At 39.9% G+C, this 18,885-nt stretch overlaps 1 protein-coding gene across 11 annotated transcripts in view; it reads right to left on the reverse strand.

The window, feature by feature from the left end:
• Positions 1 to 18,885, reverse strand: part of MAST4 (microtubule associated serine/threonine kinase family member 4) — a 556,979-nt gene that overhangs the window by 445,671 nt on the left and 92,423 nt on the right. Inside the window, exon 1 of one of the 11 annotated variants that reach the window (XM_079144858.1) lies at positions 3,378 to 3,749. The exons of the other annotated variants lie outside the window; for them this stretch is intronic. The gene's annotated coding sequence lies outside the window, so the exon portion shown is untranslated. Of the gene's footprint in view, positions 1 to 3,377; positions 3,750 to 18,885 lie in introns of those variants that run through there. 11 annotated transcript variants of the gene reach the window in all.

The following is an 18,885-nucleotide window of genomic DNA, read 5'->3' on the forward strand; positions in this document are numbered from 1 at the left end:
CGAGAGATAGATCTTTATATTATGGAGAGAATAATCAAAGGCAGACTATATTTTCCTTCTATAGGAAACTATAACAACTTCTCATTATATTTTAGCAAAGATATCCCAAGTTGTAGTTAATTTCAAAAATTTCAAAGGGTATTCTTTAGAACTTTGCCTTCTTTGAGATTTTAAAAGAAGGAAACTGAGTCAAAGTCAAATCCACTAGGTAGACTTACTGTAGACAAAGATAAAACTCAACTAAATAGGCTATGACCTCTAATAAGCTCATCTGTAGCATGAGTCTCCCAGCAGGGTTCAATAGTTCCCTGATGGCTTTGATTAAAAGAAAGGCTTTTCTCCCAGAGTGTCCTTAAGACTTTGGTTCACACAAACACATTTTGGAAAACTCTGGTTTGTATTCAAAGGACCTAAAATCGAGGATATCAATGGGTCTAATTCTGGAACAAAACTCCTGGGTCCAAATTTGCTCTGTTTTTTTATAAAAGATTCCTTGCACATGTATGCAGTGCTAGAAGGGACACAAAGTTGGTGCAACCACTTTAGAAAACTATTTTATACTATGTTCTAATGGTGCACTTACACTTCTCATGTGACTGATTCCTGTCTTTACAGGTGGTCCAACCTAAGATAGTTTGCTTTAGGTTTTTTTTTTTTTTTTTTTTTGGCTTTTCCATGATGCTAAAGTGGTATGCATCAATAGAAACTTCATGTTGAATCTGAATTTTGCTCTTATCTTGAGCTAGTGACAAGCAGCTTGACACTCTATCTCAGTGCTGAGCAATAGCAGATCCCAGCTGTGGGATAACAAAGTGAAACAACTGAACTTTCTGGGGTACCCTGTGTTGCTAAGCTATGATGTTTGGTAAGTTAGGTATAGTAAATGCATTTTTTACTTGGAATATTTTCAACTTACTATGGGTTTATTTGGATGTACCTTCTCATAAATTGAGGAACATCTGCATACACAAAAAAGTGCGTGTGTGTGTGTGTGTGTGTGTGAATGTGCACATGTGTGCTTACACAAGGATGTGTGCATAACAGAAATGAAAAAATATGCTCAAGGATTCTCATGATTCATAATAGTTCCACACTGAAAACAACACAAAAAGTCCACCAGTAAAATGGATAAATTAAGTTCTAGCATTATCACAGAGTGTGGTGGGCTGTAAATGGTCCCTAAAAATATCCACATCCTAATCGGAACCTGTGAATACTACCTTAGATGGCAAAAGAGACTTTGCAGATGTGACTAAATCAAGAATCGTGAGATTAGGACATTATCCTGAATTGTCCAGATGGGCCCTAAATGTAATCATAGGTGTTCTCATAAGAAGCTGGCAGCTTGACCTGAAGACAGAAGAAAAGGTGATGTGAAATGGAAGCAGACACTGGAGTAACACACCTTGAGGACAGAGGAATGGGCCACCACTAAGGCAGACAGGCAGCTGCTAGAAGCAGGGCAAGATAAGGAAAGAGACTCCCCTTGGAGTCACAGGAAGAAGTAGCCCCATCAACATCTCCACCTTAACGCTGTGCAACTGATTTTAGACTTCTGACCTCTTCAACTGTAAAAAAAGAAAAAAAAATTAAGGGGTGCTGTTTTAAGCCACTAAGTTTGTGATAATTTGTTACAATGGAAGTAGGAAACTAATAATACAATGGGATAACCACACAGAAATGAGAAAGGATGAACTATCACTGCACACGAGATGACGCTCACCAATATATATTCAATAAAAGAAACAAAGCATAATCAAACATACTGTCCTGACATTTATATAAAGTTCAAAGGCAGGACCAACTTATTCATAGTGTTAAGAACTCAGGACGGTAGTTATCTCTGGGAAGATGCACTGGCTTGAAGGAAGTGAGGGGGCTTCTGGAATAATAGTCTTAACCTGGAAACTGGTTACGTGAATATATTTATTCCAAGAAAAGCCATCAAATTATACACACAACATGCATATGTTTCTCTATATAAATCAAATGTCAATAAAAGTTGTTTTGGAAAAAAAAAAAAAAAAAAAAAAAATTGTATCTTCTTTTCTTTTTTAATCACTAGATCCAAGTGACTCATAAGTCCCTCTTGGGAAAGTAATGCTGGGAGCAATCCCAAGCTTGGCAGGTTCTCACACAGTAAGAGAAAGAAGACCACTGACTGACCCATCAGTCAGTCCAAAAGGAAAGAGGAAGAATTAGGTCTCTGGCAAACAAAAATAAACCAATGCTTCTAACAGAAGGAAAGTGATCATTTTTTTTTTTTTTCCAAATAAAAAGACTCTAAAATTTAGAATTCCCTTCTTCCAAAAACTCAATCTACTATTTTACGCTAACAAAAATAGGGCAAGATTTTAGCATAGAAGTTTAAGTGAATCCACTGGGCTCAAGAAGACACACAGATGTCTGCAGACCCACATCTAAGGAGGGAAAATAAAGGGGGAGGAAAATCTTCAGTGAGAAAAACCTCACCCACCTAACAAGGTCAGGGTGCTACTACCAAGTAGTTCTCTTATCAAGTAAGAGACTAAAAATCTTAATACTCTCACCTTGATGTGGCCTTTCTATGTTATAAAACATACACTGCATATCACACAGAGTTTTAAAAAAGCACACAATAGTTCTCCATCTAAAAGTCAAACATTGCTTCCTCTGGGAAATCATATCAGAATGAATCTGCATGCAGTCGCATTGTTCCTATAATTAAAAATTACTCAATCCAGGAGAGAGCTGGAGGAAGCTCAACTTGAAGCACTTGATAGGGGGATCAAAGCAGGGTCAGGTCACACCGACCACAGAGGGCAAGTTCTGACTTCAGGAAAGTAGAGAAAAGCAGACAGACCAGCAAGCTTCTTCCCTTTTATAATGAGAGCCAAAGGTGTCTCTAAACTGCTGGCTGAAATGGAGACAATCCACCCCAACATCAAAATGGTCGCAGTCCACTAGCTGGTATGGTACCAAATTTTGGTGGAATACCTCATTTACTAAAGTTTAAAATCTCCTTACTGCCAAATCCATAGGTGGCAAAGGAAATTCAGAGGGGTTAGATATCGCAAAGCTAGTAAGTCAAAAAGTAGGGATTCAAGCAGTTTGGTGGTTCCAATTTCAACATATGGCCTCTGGTGAGGCAGCACCAGCATTAACTGGTAGATTTGGGACTGTTTCATACTGCATTCAAACACAAAGTACAGATATGAAAGATGAATATTAGATGTAACTGAATTTAATTGAATTCATATGATTGAATATAAAATAAGTTTTACAGTAATTATAGGGGAATAAATAGCCAGAATGACAATTTGGCCCTAAAAATTCATCATGAGGCTTCAATAACCCTGAATATAACATATTATTAAAATGTCAAGACTGGAACATACATTCTCTGATGTCTATAATGTAGAACACTGACGATCTCAAGCTTCAGAAGACTGAGAGTATTTTCAAATCTGAAACAAAGCAAAATATCAACAATGAAATCTGGGTGATGTTTGATGTTCTTGGTGCTTTTCTGGAAGTGTGAAATATTTCATCATTTTAACAGAAAAAAGAAAAAATTAAAGAATGGCTCAGGATAGTTCTGTGCAGCAGTACCTACAAAAAATTATTTTGAAACTTGGAATGGAACCATCATTTGACCCAGTTATCCCACTCCTCTACTTACACCCAAAGAATTTAAAATCACCATACTATAGTGACACAGCCACATCCATGTTTACAGCAGCTCAATTCACCATAGCTAAAATATGGAACCAACCTAGATGCCCTTCAGCAGATGAATGGATAAAGAAAATGTGGTGTGTGTGTGTGTACATATATATATATATATATATATATATATATATATAATGGAATATTACTCAGCTTTAAAGAAGAGTGAAATTATGGCATTTGTTGGTAAATGGATGGAGTTAGAGAATATCATGCTAAGTGAAATAAGTTAAACCCCCAAAACCAAAGGCTGAATGTTTTCTCTGATATGCAGATGCTAATTCACAATGAGGGGGTATAAGGAAGAATAGAGTTACTTTATATTAGGTAGAGGGGAGTGAAGGGAGGGGAAGGGGTACAGGGATAGGAAAGATAGTAGAGTGAAACAGACATTACATACAAGTACATGTGATCTTACAATATGTATAATCAGAAAAATGAGAGATTACACTCCATTTATGTATGATCTATCAAAATGTATAAATGCATTCTACTGTCATATACAACAAATTAGAACTAAAAAATGAATTAAAAAATATTTTGGGCAGCATTAGAATAAAGAAGTAACAGACATCTAAGAAAAAAACCCCAATTCTGAAAGTCAATTGAAGTCCTAATAAAGAAATCGATATGTTTTCTGTCTTGCACAGCCTACAATTATCTCTTATAAAAAAGTTCTTATGAATATGGATTATTTAGGGATTTTAGCGCTTTCTAATATTGTTTTTTCCCCTGACTCAGTTTTACTTTTGGAAGCAAGGCCACTACCCCAGGAAATTCATTCATGGTCAAGGGTAATATACTGAAAACCAAAACAAGTTTTTGTACATATGATTGTTGTTTTAAGTGATTAATGGCTACTAAATAGGTTTGCAAACAGTCTGCTCATCTAAGACCTTAATGGTGGCCAAATGTGCTCACAATCACCAGGGAAATGACCATTTGACACTCTAAAAAAGAAAGCAGAGGGCCAGCCACAAACTCTGTCCTGACCAGGAGGTCAGAACAGACTACACTGACTTCTGAGTAGTCTCCTCTTCACAGAAAAGGCAATTAAGCCAAGCATGGTGGCACATACCTATAATCCCAGTGGCTTGGGAGGCTGAGATAGAAGGATTAAAAGTTTGAGGCTAGCCTCAGGAATTTAGAGAGACCCTAAGCAACTTAGCAAAATCTTTTCTCAAAATAAAAAAACAAGAAGGTCTGGGGATGTAGTGGGTTCAATCCCCAGTACCAGAAAAAAGGAAAGGTAACTAAAACGGAGAGTATAAGGGGCTTTTCCAGAGTCAGTATGAAGAGCTCAAAAACTGGACTTTTTGTGTACCTCTGGACTGTAGCTTTTAACAAAAATTCAACACAACTGAGAGCTTCCGAAATGTTGAGAAGCCCATTCACACTCTCATTTAGTCCTTACACAATCTGGTGATAGAGATATTAACACTAATTCCACTCGACTGATCAAGAAACTCAAGTTTAGAGTTACACTTGCCCTGAGGTCTTCAAACTTTGGTGGTTAAGTCAAGCCAGTCACCTCGGCTTCCAAATCCAAGCCCTGCGCTCTTTCCACAGGCAACAACCATGAGCCTGGTGTGGAGCCCACAGTGTGGTCAACCAAGACAGGCAGTACAGAGTGTGCTTCAATTCTTACTTGGAAGCTATATGAGTTTAGAAAACTCCTTGACATTCTTTAAATGCCAGTCTTCTCATGTAAAGTGGCTCTCCCAGCATCCTCCTCACCCCAGTGAGCACCACAGTGGGTGTGTGAAAGGCCAGTACACGTGGGCACTTGAATGGTAGCTGTTACTATTACCAGTGAACACAGGCTCCATCTTCAGGAGAACTCTTTCCTAAAGCACGAGTGAGCACATGCCACCCAAAGAAGCCAGCCCGATGATGTCAACACAAAAGGGTTCCAGAATTTGAAAACTACCATTCCTTCCCACCACACATGTCCTTGCCCTTGATTCCCATCGCTCTACATTCTAACCTTTCCTCAGAAATCCAAATATTGAAGTCCTAACCCTTGGTACCTTGGAACTAATTACATATGGAGATAGGATCTTTGGAGAAATAATGTCGAATGAAATCATTGGGGGTAGGCCCTAATCCAATATGACACATGTTCTTATAAGAAAGGAGATTAGGACACAGTCAGACACGGAAGAAAGACTGTGTCAAGATAAAAGAAGAAAATTATCAACTAGGAGACAAGAAGAGAGGCTTCAGAATAAACTCATTCTGCTGACAACTTCCTCCTGGACTTCCAACCTCCAAAACTGTGACAAAATTAACTTCCCTTGTTCAAGCCCCTGGGTCTATGGTACTTTGTTACGGCAGCCTTAGGAAACTAATACCCCTCATCAAAGAAAAAAAAGAGGCATCTTATTCCCCATCTGCATCCCAACTCAGGTGTGGAACACACAGCATGACTTCATCGTCACTGCATATGGGACCAGAACACCAGCCAGACTAAGAGCCAGGAGGTGAGTGGCAAGCTAAAGTCATATGTATGCTAGACATTAACAAACTTCCAGTCCACAAAAGGGACACTTCTCAGCACTTTCAACATTAGGGCTTGCTCACAGGACTCAGCAGGGGGAACTGGAATTCAGGAGCAGGAATGCTGGCCTCTTATTTGGGGTCTTAACAGACTAGGTGGGGGCCTCCCTGTAGGAAGCAAGCTAAGGAAAGGGGGCAGAGGAAAGAGGGCCTCACTGTTGGAGATTCCAACAGCACCACGAAGCCTTTAAAGTTACCTTGGGGATTAACCGCAAGTAAAAATCTCAGAAACCCTGAAAGACTGGTACTGCATTTGTAACTTCCTGACTTAATTGGAGTATGCAGAAATCATTATTACTATTATCATTGAACATTCATATGAGGCCAAAGAACAAAGTTTCTTATGGTCAAAACATTTCATGAATAATGAGTAGTTCATGATGAATATTTATAAGTCCAAGTCAAACCCTCTGGATCATCACCAGAGAGATAAACCTCTTTTTTAACATAATGGCAATGACTCAAAACTGCCAGGTCCAAAGAATGCAACAAACTGAAGATGAGGAATGTTTATCAATCATTAGTTTGAGGGTTTTGTCTGATGATTTTAGAGAAACACAAAATTTCTATTTCTTTTTTCCTTTATTACTCACATAGAATACATATTTTATTTTCCTGAAATATCATTAAGCAAAAAGAATTTATGGACACCATTCATTTTAATAAGTAATACATGTTCCTTTAAAGAACATATGGATAATGTGTCTTGTTAAGTTCAAATAATGCTCCTACTTCCCAAGAATTTAAATGTCAAATTATGAGCTGTCCTCTCATTTTCCACGGCATTATGGATAAAGGTTTTTTGGGGGCTCTGCTTTGTCTTCCAACTCACCTTGGGGGTCTTACAGAGCTCTTTCTGCCCAGGCATGAATTACAGTCATCACTACACGTGAGGATTAACTCCTCTCAGGTCTCTGTTTCCCCCAAAGTCCTCTGTACTGTTGAGGATAAAAAAAGACTCTGGGGACAGGACAGATATTTCTCAAGGACCAGTCCCTGTATCAATTTAGCTACCATTGCTCAGAAGGCTTGTTAAATATATAGACTTCTGGGCTACACCTAGATTCGCTAACTTCATCTTTGTCTATATAGGGCCCAGGAATTTTAATATTAATCAAGCTCCCAGATTGATTCTTATTCTGAGTGTGCTTAAGACCCAAAGCAACAAAGAGTGTGTGCTAAGGCCATCAGGCTTTACAGTCTGACGTGACTGACCACAGCATGTGAGACCACGGGAAAGCCACTTCACCCAGGTCGTGCTTCCCTGCCTGTGTATTTTGGATAGTAATAGAACCTTCCTGTGAAAGGTATTTGAAAGATGACAAAACCATCTATGTGAAGTCTCCAACAGACTGCCTAACCCACAGCAAGAATTTTCAAGTGTTAGCTGTTATTATGACATGCAGAAGAGCTTTGGATTTATTAATTTTGGTGGAGTGATTAACCCTTCGTTATAATAAAATGAATACACTCCAAGGGACCCAGGGAAACATGCCTTCTGCTAACAAATCATGAAGCTCTGAGTGCTCAGTTTTTAACTAACATCTATAGCAAATGCAGGCTATAAGAACACACTCTGAAAATGCAGTGCTGCAGTCCCTCAGGTTTTCATTCCACTGCATCTTAAATGGAGGTGTCACCGCAGACTCAGGGGAACCTGGAACTGTTGCCATGAAACACGATCCGACTTTGCTGTCCAACATAACATCATGACATTCGTCTGTATAATTAGGTATTTGGCTCAGATTTTTTTTTTTTTTATCATTTATATCTTTTGTTTTTGTCTTTTAAAAAAATCCCCATATACTAGTAAAGCAGAGATTAGAAACACACCTGGGACTTTTGTAGAACTGAAGCAGCACATGTATTTAATTACGGTGAGGTTTCTGGCGTTATCATTCTGAACATGCTCACGCTCTACCCATTAAAAAGAGAAAAAAAAGGAAGCTACAGGGAAATGCAGACGGCACACAGTAAGTTTAATCTTTAGATGATCTCCAATGAATCTGTGCACGCTGAATGCCAAATTACTGCATGTAAATAAAAAGCAGGAAATCTGCCCCTCCAATTTCTACTCTCCAGAGATGGCTTCTGGAGTATTTCTTGAGTGAATCCCCATCTAAGAACTAGGTCACCGAAGGAACCATGCATGAACACAGAGGTTATTCCAGAGGCTTGGCAAACACCAAACACTCACAGCTTGACCCAGGAAATTCCAAACCCCTCAGGCTGGCTTGAGTGATCCTTCCTCCAGGGCACCCAGCATCCTCCAATACGTGAAACTTCTCTCTGTGCGTGAAGGTAGTGAGATTCTGACACATAAGAAAAGACAAGAAAGAAGAAAGTTAGAGCATCGAGGAGAGTGAATCTAGCAGCTCTTAAGACAGGGAAGCAGAGCATCAAGCACTAGAGGCTGTAGCAGTAAAAAGGACTCTGCAAGAGAGATGAGGTGGAGTAACTCTGGAGTCAACCGAGTCTAACCTGTAGCTCAATCCTGGGGCATGATGCTATAGGGAGGAGTAATGCTTATTAAATAAAGGACACCAATTACCAATTATTTCTTAACTGCCACAATGAAATGCCTTGTATACAACCCATGAAGTATTTATTAGGATTCCCATTTCACAGATAAGGAAACTGAGGTTAAACACTTGGCACTTACTAAGTACTCAATATATTACAGCTATTTTTCTGATAAACAAATGAGTCGATCTGATTGAGCATAGTTTTAAAAGGATGATTGTAGCATTCCAAACAGTCTTTTATTATATCTAATAAAATGAGATATAAATGATTATGGGGGGAAAATCAGGTACTCAAGAAGTCTGTGTCTTAGTCATAAAATCCTGGAACACACTAACCCAGGAACAAATCTGTAACATTGATGAAAACTGATCTCTTTGACTTTCCTCCACCCAGCAATCACTAAAAACACACTGTCCAAACTATCTGCCTGCAATGTTCTTTATATAAAATATGGACAAGCTGATGGTATCTGCACGTGTTAATGCTTCGGGTTCCTAAAAGAGTTTGTGACTCAAAATATGGTCTTCTGAGTTTCCAAGACAACTCACATTTTCTGATTGCTGAAAGAGTTCAAATTGCAAACTAAATAATATGATCATTCTCTTGATTTGATCTTTTATACATGTATGCACAAGCTTAATGACTATTTGTAACTCTTGGATGTTTCTAAGAATAATAAAACCACTTCACTGAATGGAACAAGAGTTACAACAAATGGATGTGAGGGCAAAAAAAATCTGTGCATTTACTAAAAATCACTGACTTTTACACTTAAGATGAGTAAACTTCATGGTATTTAAATTTAAATCAAGATATAATTTATCTTGATAAAGCTGATTAAAAAGCAACATTCCATTGCTACATACCTGTGGGTTCGCCCGGCCACAGTAGGGCTACTATCTGGGGTTGGGGAGAGTTCTGGTCTTGCGACTCCCACTCCTTCCACCCACTCCCACCACTGATCCAATGCATAAAACCAGATATTACTGAAAATGCAAAGTGATTTTTGTGAGAATGATCACACTCCTTTCAGATACCAAGTAAGATATTCAATGTTATCATGACTTTTTGACAACTTTTTGAAGACATCATTTTTATGATAAATGCTGTATGCAGAGCAAGCTTAAAACTTCAGAACTCTTATCATGTTGGCGTCTTCTCTCTGAATCTGTTTGCAAAGAGTTGAGTATTCCTCAAAGCACCAAAGGAATTCTTAAAAGGCTGACCGCTTCCCCATCCTCACCATCTCCGCTCCACTGCAAGGAAGAGACTGGTGAAGTGACGGGAAATGAGCTGATAAACTGGACAGGGAAGCTACAGGATGTGCACCCAGTCCACAGTGAATTCTTCAAATACCATCAGTCTGGTAACATCTCACCATTTCCTGGTCAAGGCCATGGTCATCCATGGTCATGTCCCTTGTGACCCTTGGCAATAGCTTCACAGGTCACCTACTTCAACCCACCTCCCCTGCAGTCTGTTCTCAATCTAATAGTCAGAATGACCCTCTCAAAATGAAAGTCAAATTATGTCACTTCTCTGACTAAAACCCTCCAGAGGCTTGGCATCCACTCATACACATGACCAGGATTTGACAATAGCCTCCAGGCCTGATACCATTCTGACTTTCTCTATCAGCCTGTTCCTGCTTCCTTGCTCACTCTACTTCAACCACATTAATTCTTTTCCTTCAAGCACATTAAATACAGTTCCTCAGGGTCTTGCACTTGCTACTCCTTCGCATGGAGGGCTCCTGCCACAGATAACCCCAAAGCTGGCCATCTCACTTCATTCTGACCAAAGGTTAACCTACCCGAGAGGCCACTCCTGACCAACTTATCTAAAATATCGCCCCTGACATATACACACACAGTGAACCTCTACCCTATTTTGCTTGGCTTGGCTTTTGCAATGCTGGAGATGGAACCCAGGCTTGTGCAGCTAGGCAAGCATTCCACCACTGAGCTACACCCTCATCCTGTATCCCGCTTCATTTTTATGCCAGCATAGCACCAAAATGTGGACATTAATCATAACTGTTTGTGTGTTGCCTGTTCCTAGCCCCCAATATCAACTCCAGGAGCTTGGACTATCCCCAGAGCCTGGATTGGAGGCTGGCTCATAGAAGATTCTTAAAAATAAGAATCTCACCCCATATCAGAAAGGGGTGAACACTAGGACTTTAACAATACACACTCCCAGCAGGTCCAGCAGCCCATGCTCCCAGGTCCTAATGGGAAAAGGAGCAAAAGGCCAAGGAGCAAATAATAATAGCTGGAAAACTGCCTATCAAAGTTCAACGTCTGCTTCTGAGAGTAATACTCACATAGATCTACAATCATCTGGGTAAAAGAAATCTTCCTCCCAAACATTCCCAAATAGTTCCCCAGTAACAAAAGAATAAAAACAAAGGTAAATATGAAAGACTGTTATATTTTGAACCACATGTGAATTTAATTTCTAAGTGTTTTAACTTGAAAAGTTCATGTTTTAAGTAAAGCAAAGAAAATTAATACTTTCAGGGCATTTTCACTTTAAAAAAAAATCTTATATGGGTGGAATGATCACCATCTCCATTTGGAAAAGAACAGAGGCTAAAAAAGGTTAAGCAACTCACTTAAGGCTATGGCATCAGGACTTGACCTTATTCCTTCTATTTCAAATACATGACTTTTTTTCATTATTTAGGTTGCATTCTAAAAAGGGGAAAATGTTTTTTGAAATGAAGACCTAACTAAAGAAACATCTAAATTCAAATAATGCTGGCCTTGAACTCCTGAAAAACTCAAGGGTACTTGAAAAACTCAATGGTACTAGATCAGAAAACTGAGGTTTAGAGGGGTAAACACATCTAGGCCTGTCTAAGGCGAGATACAGAGCAGCCGGAAACTGAAACAGGATATTAGGTATAAGAAAAGCAGACTTCTCTGTAGACAGAGATACACAAAGGAACAGAGACAGAACGCCATCAGAGGATACCCAGCCAGCTACCCCAAGGCATCACACACCAGTGCCAGAACCTCTCAGAACATATTTATGATAAATCTGTAGAGAAGTAAGTTGTATAATTTATCTCAAAGGTCATGATAATCACCCTGAGTATACCTGACCTATAGAGACACAGCCAAGTTTTGGTCAATTACACAAATTCAAAACTTAAGTTAATCACCCTATGTTAAAATATGTTCAGAATATACACTACTGGTAACTTCCATAGAATAATGAGTCATTAGTAATGACAGTCAATAACTATTGTAGTCATTAATGACTTTATTAATGATTAATATAACAAATATACTTTATTATATTATCAACAATAATTGTAAACTGTATTTATGATGCAACACAGAAGATTAAAAACATATTAGCTAACCCTAGTCTTAAATCATTCCCAGGTTCTACTCAGTATATTAATATTTAAAGACCTAAAGAACCATAAATTAAGTAATCTGTTTCATACAAATAAAAGAACGCTTGAACATGTTATCCAGAAATTTGAATGCAGCGATCCATGTATTGTTTTTATTACACAGCCTCATTTCCATACAGGAAAGCACTTGCTCACAGTCAGTTTTGCTTCACATCACAACTGATGAATATTCAGAGGCAAAAGGTCACTCTGAGAAGACATACTTGCATGCAGGAGGATCTTTATTTTAGGAAAGGTAGACTTCAAAAGGTTTTAGCTGCTCAATGGTCTATACAAGCACTGCATTGAAAAGTTTGAAAAGGAACATCTATCAACTATTATTAATTCAGCCTCCCAAGCTGCAGGCATGGTGGCACATTTCTGTAATCACAGCAGCTCAGGGGGTTGAGGCAGGAGGACTGCAGGTTTGAGGCCAGCCTGTCAACTTAGTGAAGCCCTAGCAACTTAGAGAAACCCTGTCTCAAAATTTAAAAAAAAAAAAGGCTGGGGATATAGCTCAGTTGGTTAAGTGGCCCTGGGTTCAATTCCTAAAGGAAGAAAAAAAGGGAGAGAGAAAGAAGAGAGAGGGAGGGAGACAGAGGGGGGGGGAGGGAGGGAGGGGGAGAGAGAGAGAGAGAAAAAGAGAAGAGGGAGAGAGAGAGAAAAGAGAGAGAGAGGAGAGAAGAGAGAGAAGAGAGAAGAGGGAGAGAGAAAAGAGAGAGAGAGGGGGAGAGGAAGAGAGAGAAAGGGAGAGGGAGAGGAAGAGAGAAGAAGAGAGGGAGGGAGAGAGGAAGAGAGGGAGGGAGAGGGAGGGAAAGGGAGAGAGGGAGAGAGAGAAAAGGGAGAGGGAGAGAGGGAGGGCGGGAGAGAGAGAGGAGAGGGAAAGAGGGAGAGGGAAAGAGGGGAGAGAGAGAGGAGAGGGAAAGAGGGAGAGGGAAAGAGGGGAGAGAGAGGGGGAGAGAGAGAGGGAGAGAGAGGGAGAGGGGGAGGGAGAGGGAGAGAGAGAAGAAGGAGAGGGAGGGAGGGAGGGAGAGAGGGAGAGGAAGAGAGACAGAGAGGGAAAGAAAGCAAACCTCCCATTATGTAACTTTTTTATGGCTTCTATATAACTTTCTAGCTTATAAAATTCTGATAGGTTGCTCAAGTTTAATAATTTCTAACAAGATTAACATAAAATATAAAACATTTATGCACACCATACCAAAATCGAAGGCTTAAGAAAGGATTCTACCAAGATTAAAGACAGTTTGAATACTTAAAAAAAAAAAAAGAAAAAGAACAAAAATTTGTAGGGAGTTACAATGGACAGGGATAAACTTGTCAGAAATTTCCATCAGAAAATAGCAGGCACATTTCTTTAAAATATCTACATGCTGAGAAATGCAGACATTATAATCCTGCTTTTCAAACTACCATCACTTATTCTGTTTGCTGCCAAAAGAGCAAACAAAATTATCAATTTCCATGTTGGCTCTAATACTTCAATCTACAAGGAAAGAAAGGAGGAAAGCAGCTTCAAGGTCCCAGGACAAAAAGAAACCAAGTGACAGGTAACACCCGTTACAAGTTACTGCAATGACAACTGTGCAGCATCGCTCATACTTCTAGTTCCACAATCGCGGCTGCTCAAAATGGAGCCGTTCATGAAAAAATTGTGTTGCAGACCTACGAGGAGACAAATGCTATTGATGGAGTGGTGACTGAGACCAAGTCCCTCTGGAACTTCTGCTCAGATAAAGTGAGATGAATGAACATCAATAAAAACATCTCAGAGGGCATAAGGTGCTCTGAAGATAATAAAGTAGGGGGTATGTTAAAGAATTCTGGGGCTTGAGGGGCAGGAGGGGTTGCTGCTTTAGTTAGAGGGGCTAGGAAGATTTCCTGAGGAAGTCGACATTTGAACGAGGATTATATGAAGAGATGGTCCAACTACAAGATCCAAGGAGAAATAATGTCTGCCTTAATTCAAAGACTAAGGTGAGAACTGGGTACTGATAAGAGAAGGAGAGCCAATGTGGCTGGGGAAGACCACGACAGAGAGGTCGGAGTGGAAGGAGGCTACCTTCCTTCTGCAAAGATGACGTCTTAACCTAATTGCATGGAGATGCCATCAGCAGACTTTAAGCAGAGGAGTGGCAGCCCAGTTTATGTGTTAAACAAGATACGCGCTGACGTGAGGAGACTGGGCTAAAGGGAGGTAAAGCATAAGCAGACAGACCAGTAAGTGCAAGAGTTAGAGGAAGAACTGGATGAGGATTACGGCAGTGGAAGTAGGGCTTGAAAACAGGGACAAAGAACCTTCGGAACATGGAGGGAGGTGGGAAGATGTGATAAGCACAGGGAAAGGAAGAATGACTCACAAAGTGGGGTCCTTAGGGTACATGATGATGTCATGTAAGAGATGGCCAACTAAGAACTCCATTATGCTAAGATGTCCATTAGATATCCAAGTGGAGTCACCAGACAGACAATGACCCTGAGCTCATGGAAGATCAAGATGGAGTCACAGATGCCAGAGACAGTGTGTTAGAAATGGTGTTTATAGTCAAAGGCTAGATAGCTGGATTACTTTAAAAAATGCCCAGATGGAGAAGAAGGTCAAGGACAAAACCTTACATGACTGCAACCCTTAACACTGGGCAGATGAAGACATATCTATGAAAGGTACTCAGTGATGACAAAGGGAAACCAGGAGCAGACAGGATCACAGTGACCAAAGGAGGGGTGGGTGGGAAGGATTGGGCAAGCAGTAGAGATTAGGTTGAGAAGGGTGTGGGGGACCTGACGGGACACAGTCATCACAGGGAACTGGAATGAGTGAGAATAAGGCAGAGCTACAGTTAGACCAGTGACAGTGGTTATGCTACCCCCACCAGGATATTCAGCCGCAGTCGTTGAGAGGACGGATGTTTGAATTTTACAAAGTCAAGGCCACTGATAGAGACTGAGAAACAAGGGATTTGCTTAAACCCAGACTACAGACTCAGCTGGGTCAGGAGGAAGCCAGGCCATGAGAGGGGCCTGATGGGTAGGAAGATAGAAGGAGAACCAGTGAACTGAAAGTTCCCAAGCAGACACAGAGGGGCACATGAGGGAAAAAGACAGGGTAGGGGTTAGATAACTCAATGTTTGAAATTGAGATTCTGGAGGTGGTATAGTTACGATATTGATTTGGCTTAGAACAGCAGTTCCTGAACATTTTGGTCGCAGACCCCCTTTGCATTCTTAGAGGTTATCAAGTGTCATATTTAACACAAATGTGTGAATAACCTAGTGATATTTACCATATTATGCACTGAAGTAGACATTTTAAAACAGTAGTTCGTTTAAAAATGCCAATAAAGCCATTACATACAAACATAATAGGCATTATTTAGCATTTGTACAAATCTCTTTGATATCTAGCTTAAAAGAAGACAGCTACATTCTTACACGTGAGCTAATTTATCTTGAAAAATTGTTTAGTTGAAGCATATGAAAAAAATTTGCCACTGACAGGTGTATGTCGTTGAAAGGTATTATAATAGCCTTTCAGATACTTGGGGATATTCCTCAATATTACACTAAAACTCAACAAGTGCTCGTTTCTTAAAGTTCAGTTGCAGTTGGAATGTCAACTATATCAATGGATGTCTTGTACTTTGTAGTATTAAATCCTTTAGTCTAGCTGGCATTTTGATAGGATCTTTTATCCAATGCATGACTCTGTAACATCATACATTGGTCATTTGGAAAATATTGGTTCCCTAAGTTATATAGATCTTCCAAAAACTGACACATCAGAAAAATATTTCAATCCTGGGAAGTTTTCAAGCTCAGAATGGTGAATATAAGTTTTCCAAAATTTTAATTTTTACTTGAAGGCTTCAATTTGTCACTGGCAACCAAAACAATCAGTCATTTTCCTTGAAGTGAGAAGCCACTTCTTTCCTTTCCAGATGTCAGCCAAGTGCTTAAGTCTGATAACCAGAGTTTCTCTGCCAGTCATTCTTGCAAGCAGGAATGGTGTTCCATGGAGGGAAAAAAATGGCCAGCTCAGCTCACAATTCAAACAATCGCAAAAGCACTTTTCCTTCAGACAGCCGTCATTTTTCACTGCACAGAAATGTGCTATGCATACTTCTCATTTCACCACCCAGAATATTAAAAAGAAGTGCTCTCAAGGGTTGAGATATAATAAAACTAATACATTTTTTACTGCTTCATCAAGGACATTCTTAAGTGAAACTGGCACTATTTACTGCAAGTGAGTGACAATGAGGAATGGAACAGCTACTGGCACTGTTTGGCACTCAGGTGCTGGCAGTTTTATTCACCCCAGCCTCTGCCACCAGTGCAAATGTCAACATAGTGAAAAAGGCAAATGATGTCTTTGTAATATTATACACACAGTTTGACCTTGCAGACTCTTGAAAGGACTGAGAGGACCTCAGGTGATCTTCAAACTGTAATTTGAGAAGGAACTGCCAGCCTGAAGTGTGACCTTGAATGTATGGGTACAGCAGAGGTTGGGGAGAAAACAGCTGGATCCAGGAAGCAAAGAACCTGAGAGGCCAGAGTATTGACTTTACCAGTACAAGGATGCTCAAGTTACAGAAAACAGGAATATTAGCAGAAAGGAAGAGAAAGCAAGGAGGTGACGGCATTAAAGGGTGTGACTAAGAAGCTGAAGCCTAAGAAGTGTTGGTAGAGCCAGATCACATGTGCTTCAAAGACCTACAGATTTGTTTTTACTTTCTGTGATACTAAGAATTGAACCAAGGGCCACACATGATAGTCAAGCACTTTATCACCTACCTATATTCCCAGCTCTTTTTATTGTTTTGAGACTGGTTCTCGCAATGTTGCTGAGGCTGGTCTCCAAGACATGATGCTCCTGCCTCAGCCTCCTGAGTAGCAAAGAACCAGTTTGAAGGTGGCAGCAGCAGAAATAATACCTCCCAGGTCTGACATATATGGAGTAAGAGGGTGGCTACCAGAAACCACTGAGAGGGGTGAAGCCTTACGACACCTTTATTGGCTTTTCATGACCATGGCTTGGTTCTCACGCAGACCCACGCCCCACCATCACCCAGCCTAAGGGCTCCGTTCCAAGAAATTCAAATTCAAGATGTCCTGGGCATGTCCTGGGCATCTACTCTCTTGGGGTTCTCCCTGATGACTCTGCTGCTTAGTCTGTGTTGAGAACCCCTGGAAGGTGGTAGCAATGCCAAGCTCCCAAGCCACTGGAGATCTGAACTTGACCTCAACTCTTTCACTCCAGCCAACTTAAAAACACCTTGAGCTTTCCCCTCGAGCATGTGCCTGTACAATTCCCCTTACCTAATATATTCTAAAATAACCCTCATTGATTCTTCAATTTTGGGGCAAATCCCTCCTTTTGGTCAAGTTCTTTGTTGGTGATGATCTCAAGCTGGGTGAGAATCTCCTTGCTGCTCTGCTCAGAGTCGACACCTATACATTTTTGTTCTCTAAAGTCTGTGGCCATATCTAAATTAATGCCTCTGAAAGAACTGGGATCATATCTTAAGTAATTTGAGAATATCTAGCACTGTGTTTTATAATAGTGGTGGGCATTTAATACATCTTCCTAAAATCACATCTTGCTCATCTTGTTAGTTTCATGTTAAGTTCTTATGGTGGAATGAAAATAAAACACATTTGCTTGTTCAATGATTTCATTTCTATATCAGGGCTTTCCAGAAAGGTTTTAACTTATGAAAAGAATATGAAAAATAAAACCCTTATTTTATAATTTTCATTACATATAACACTTTCACACATTTAAAAATATTTAAATCTTGGGTGTTTTTTGAGATGCCTTACAATTGTAAAATTACATGCAGTCAAGATTTGTAAAACTTTTATGATTCATATGATTACAACTGATCTTTAATCACTTGCTAAAAGCAAGGAAAGACAGAACAAGAAACCTTAGTAAGGTAATGGCAAAAGGTTGGGTAGGGGGTTGTTAGCTGCAGAAGACTTCAAACTTTCAGTCCCAGAACATATTAAATGGAGCACGAGGCCTGCTGGTGTCTAGAAGAAAATCTTGTAAAACTGTGTAACCTTTGTACTATGAAGCCATTCATTGTTACAGTTCATCTAGGAGCATCTTAATGAAGCAAAAACCAACACAACTTTTTCATTGTTGGTGACAGACTTCATTCCATTTCCAGACAAGCCTGTCTAAACACACCCCTTCTCTTTTCTTCTTAGTTGGCTGACAGCTGCCACCAACCTACTTCAAAGCAGGTTGGAATACTTATTACAAAACAGTGGGAGAATGAATGAAATGCACACAAGTTCACTGTTTTAGATGTTAGAACCTCCTGCAAAATGACTTAATGAGTGCACTGCTTGGAAACCATCAATGGGAGGAGACCTGCCTAAGTGTTCTGATGGTAGAACATCGACTGCCTCTAATTGTGTACACAGAAACACCTTCCAGGAATGTTTGCTGAACACGGGCAAGTCTACAAACAAGGTCCACCTTGTATGGCTCAGGAAGGCCCTAAAATAAGGTCAAAAAAAGGAGACTCATCAAAAGAGGATGAGTTTGAACAAAGAATGGAAAATAAGCACTAGAGTTGACATAGGGGCCAGGGGATGTGGAAAGGCAATGAAAAGAATAAGCGCACCCTGATCTCAGGTCCAGCTCTAGTTAAGTTAGAATTAAGGCT

This window comes from Sciurus vulgaris (genome assembly GCF_902686455.1).
Source record: "Sciurus vulgaris genome assembly, chromosome: 6".
In the NCBI taxonomy this organism is placed as follows: domain Eukaryota; kingdom Metazoa; phylum Chordata; class Mammalia; order Rodentia; family Sciuridae; genus Sciurus; species Sciurus vulgaris.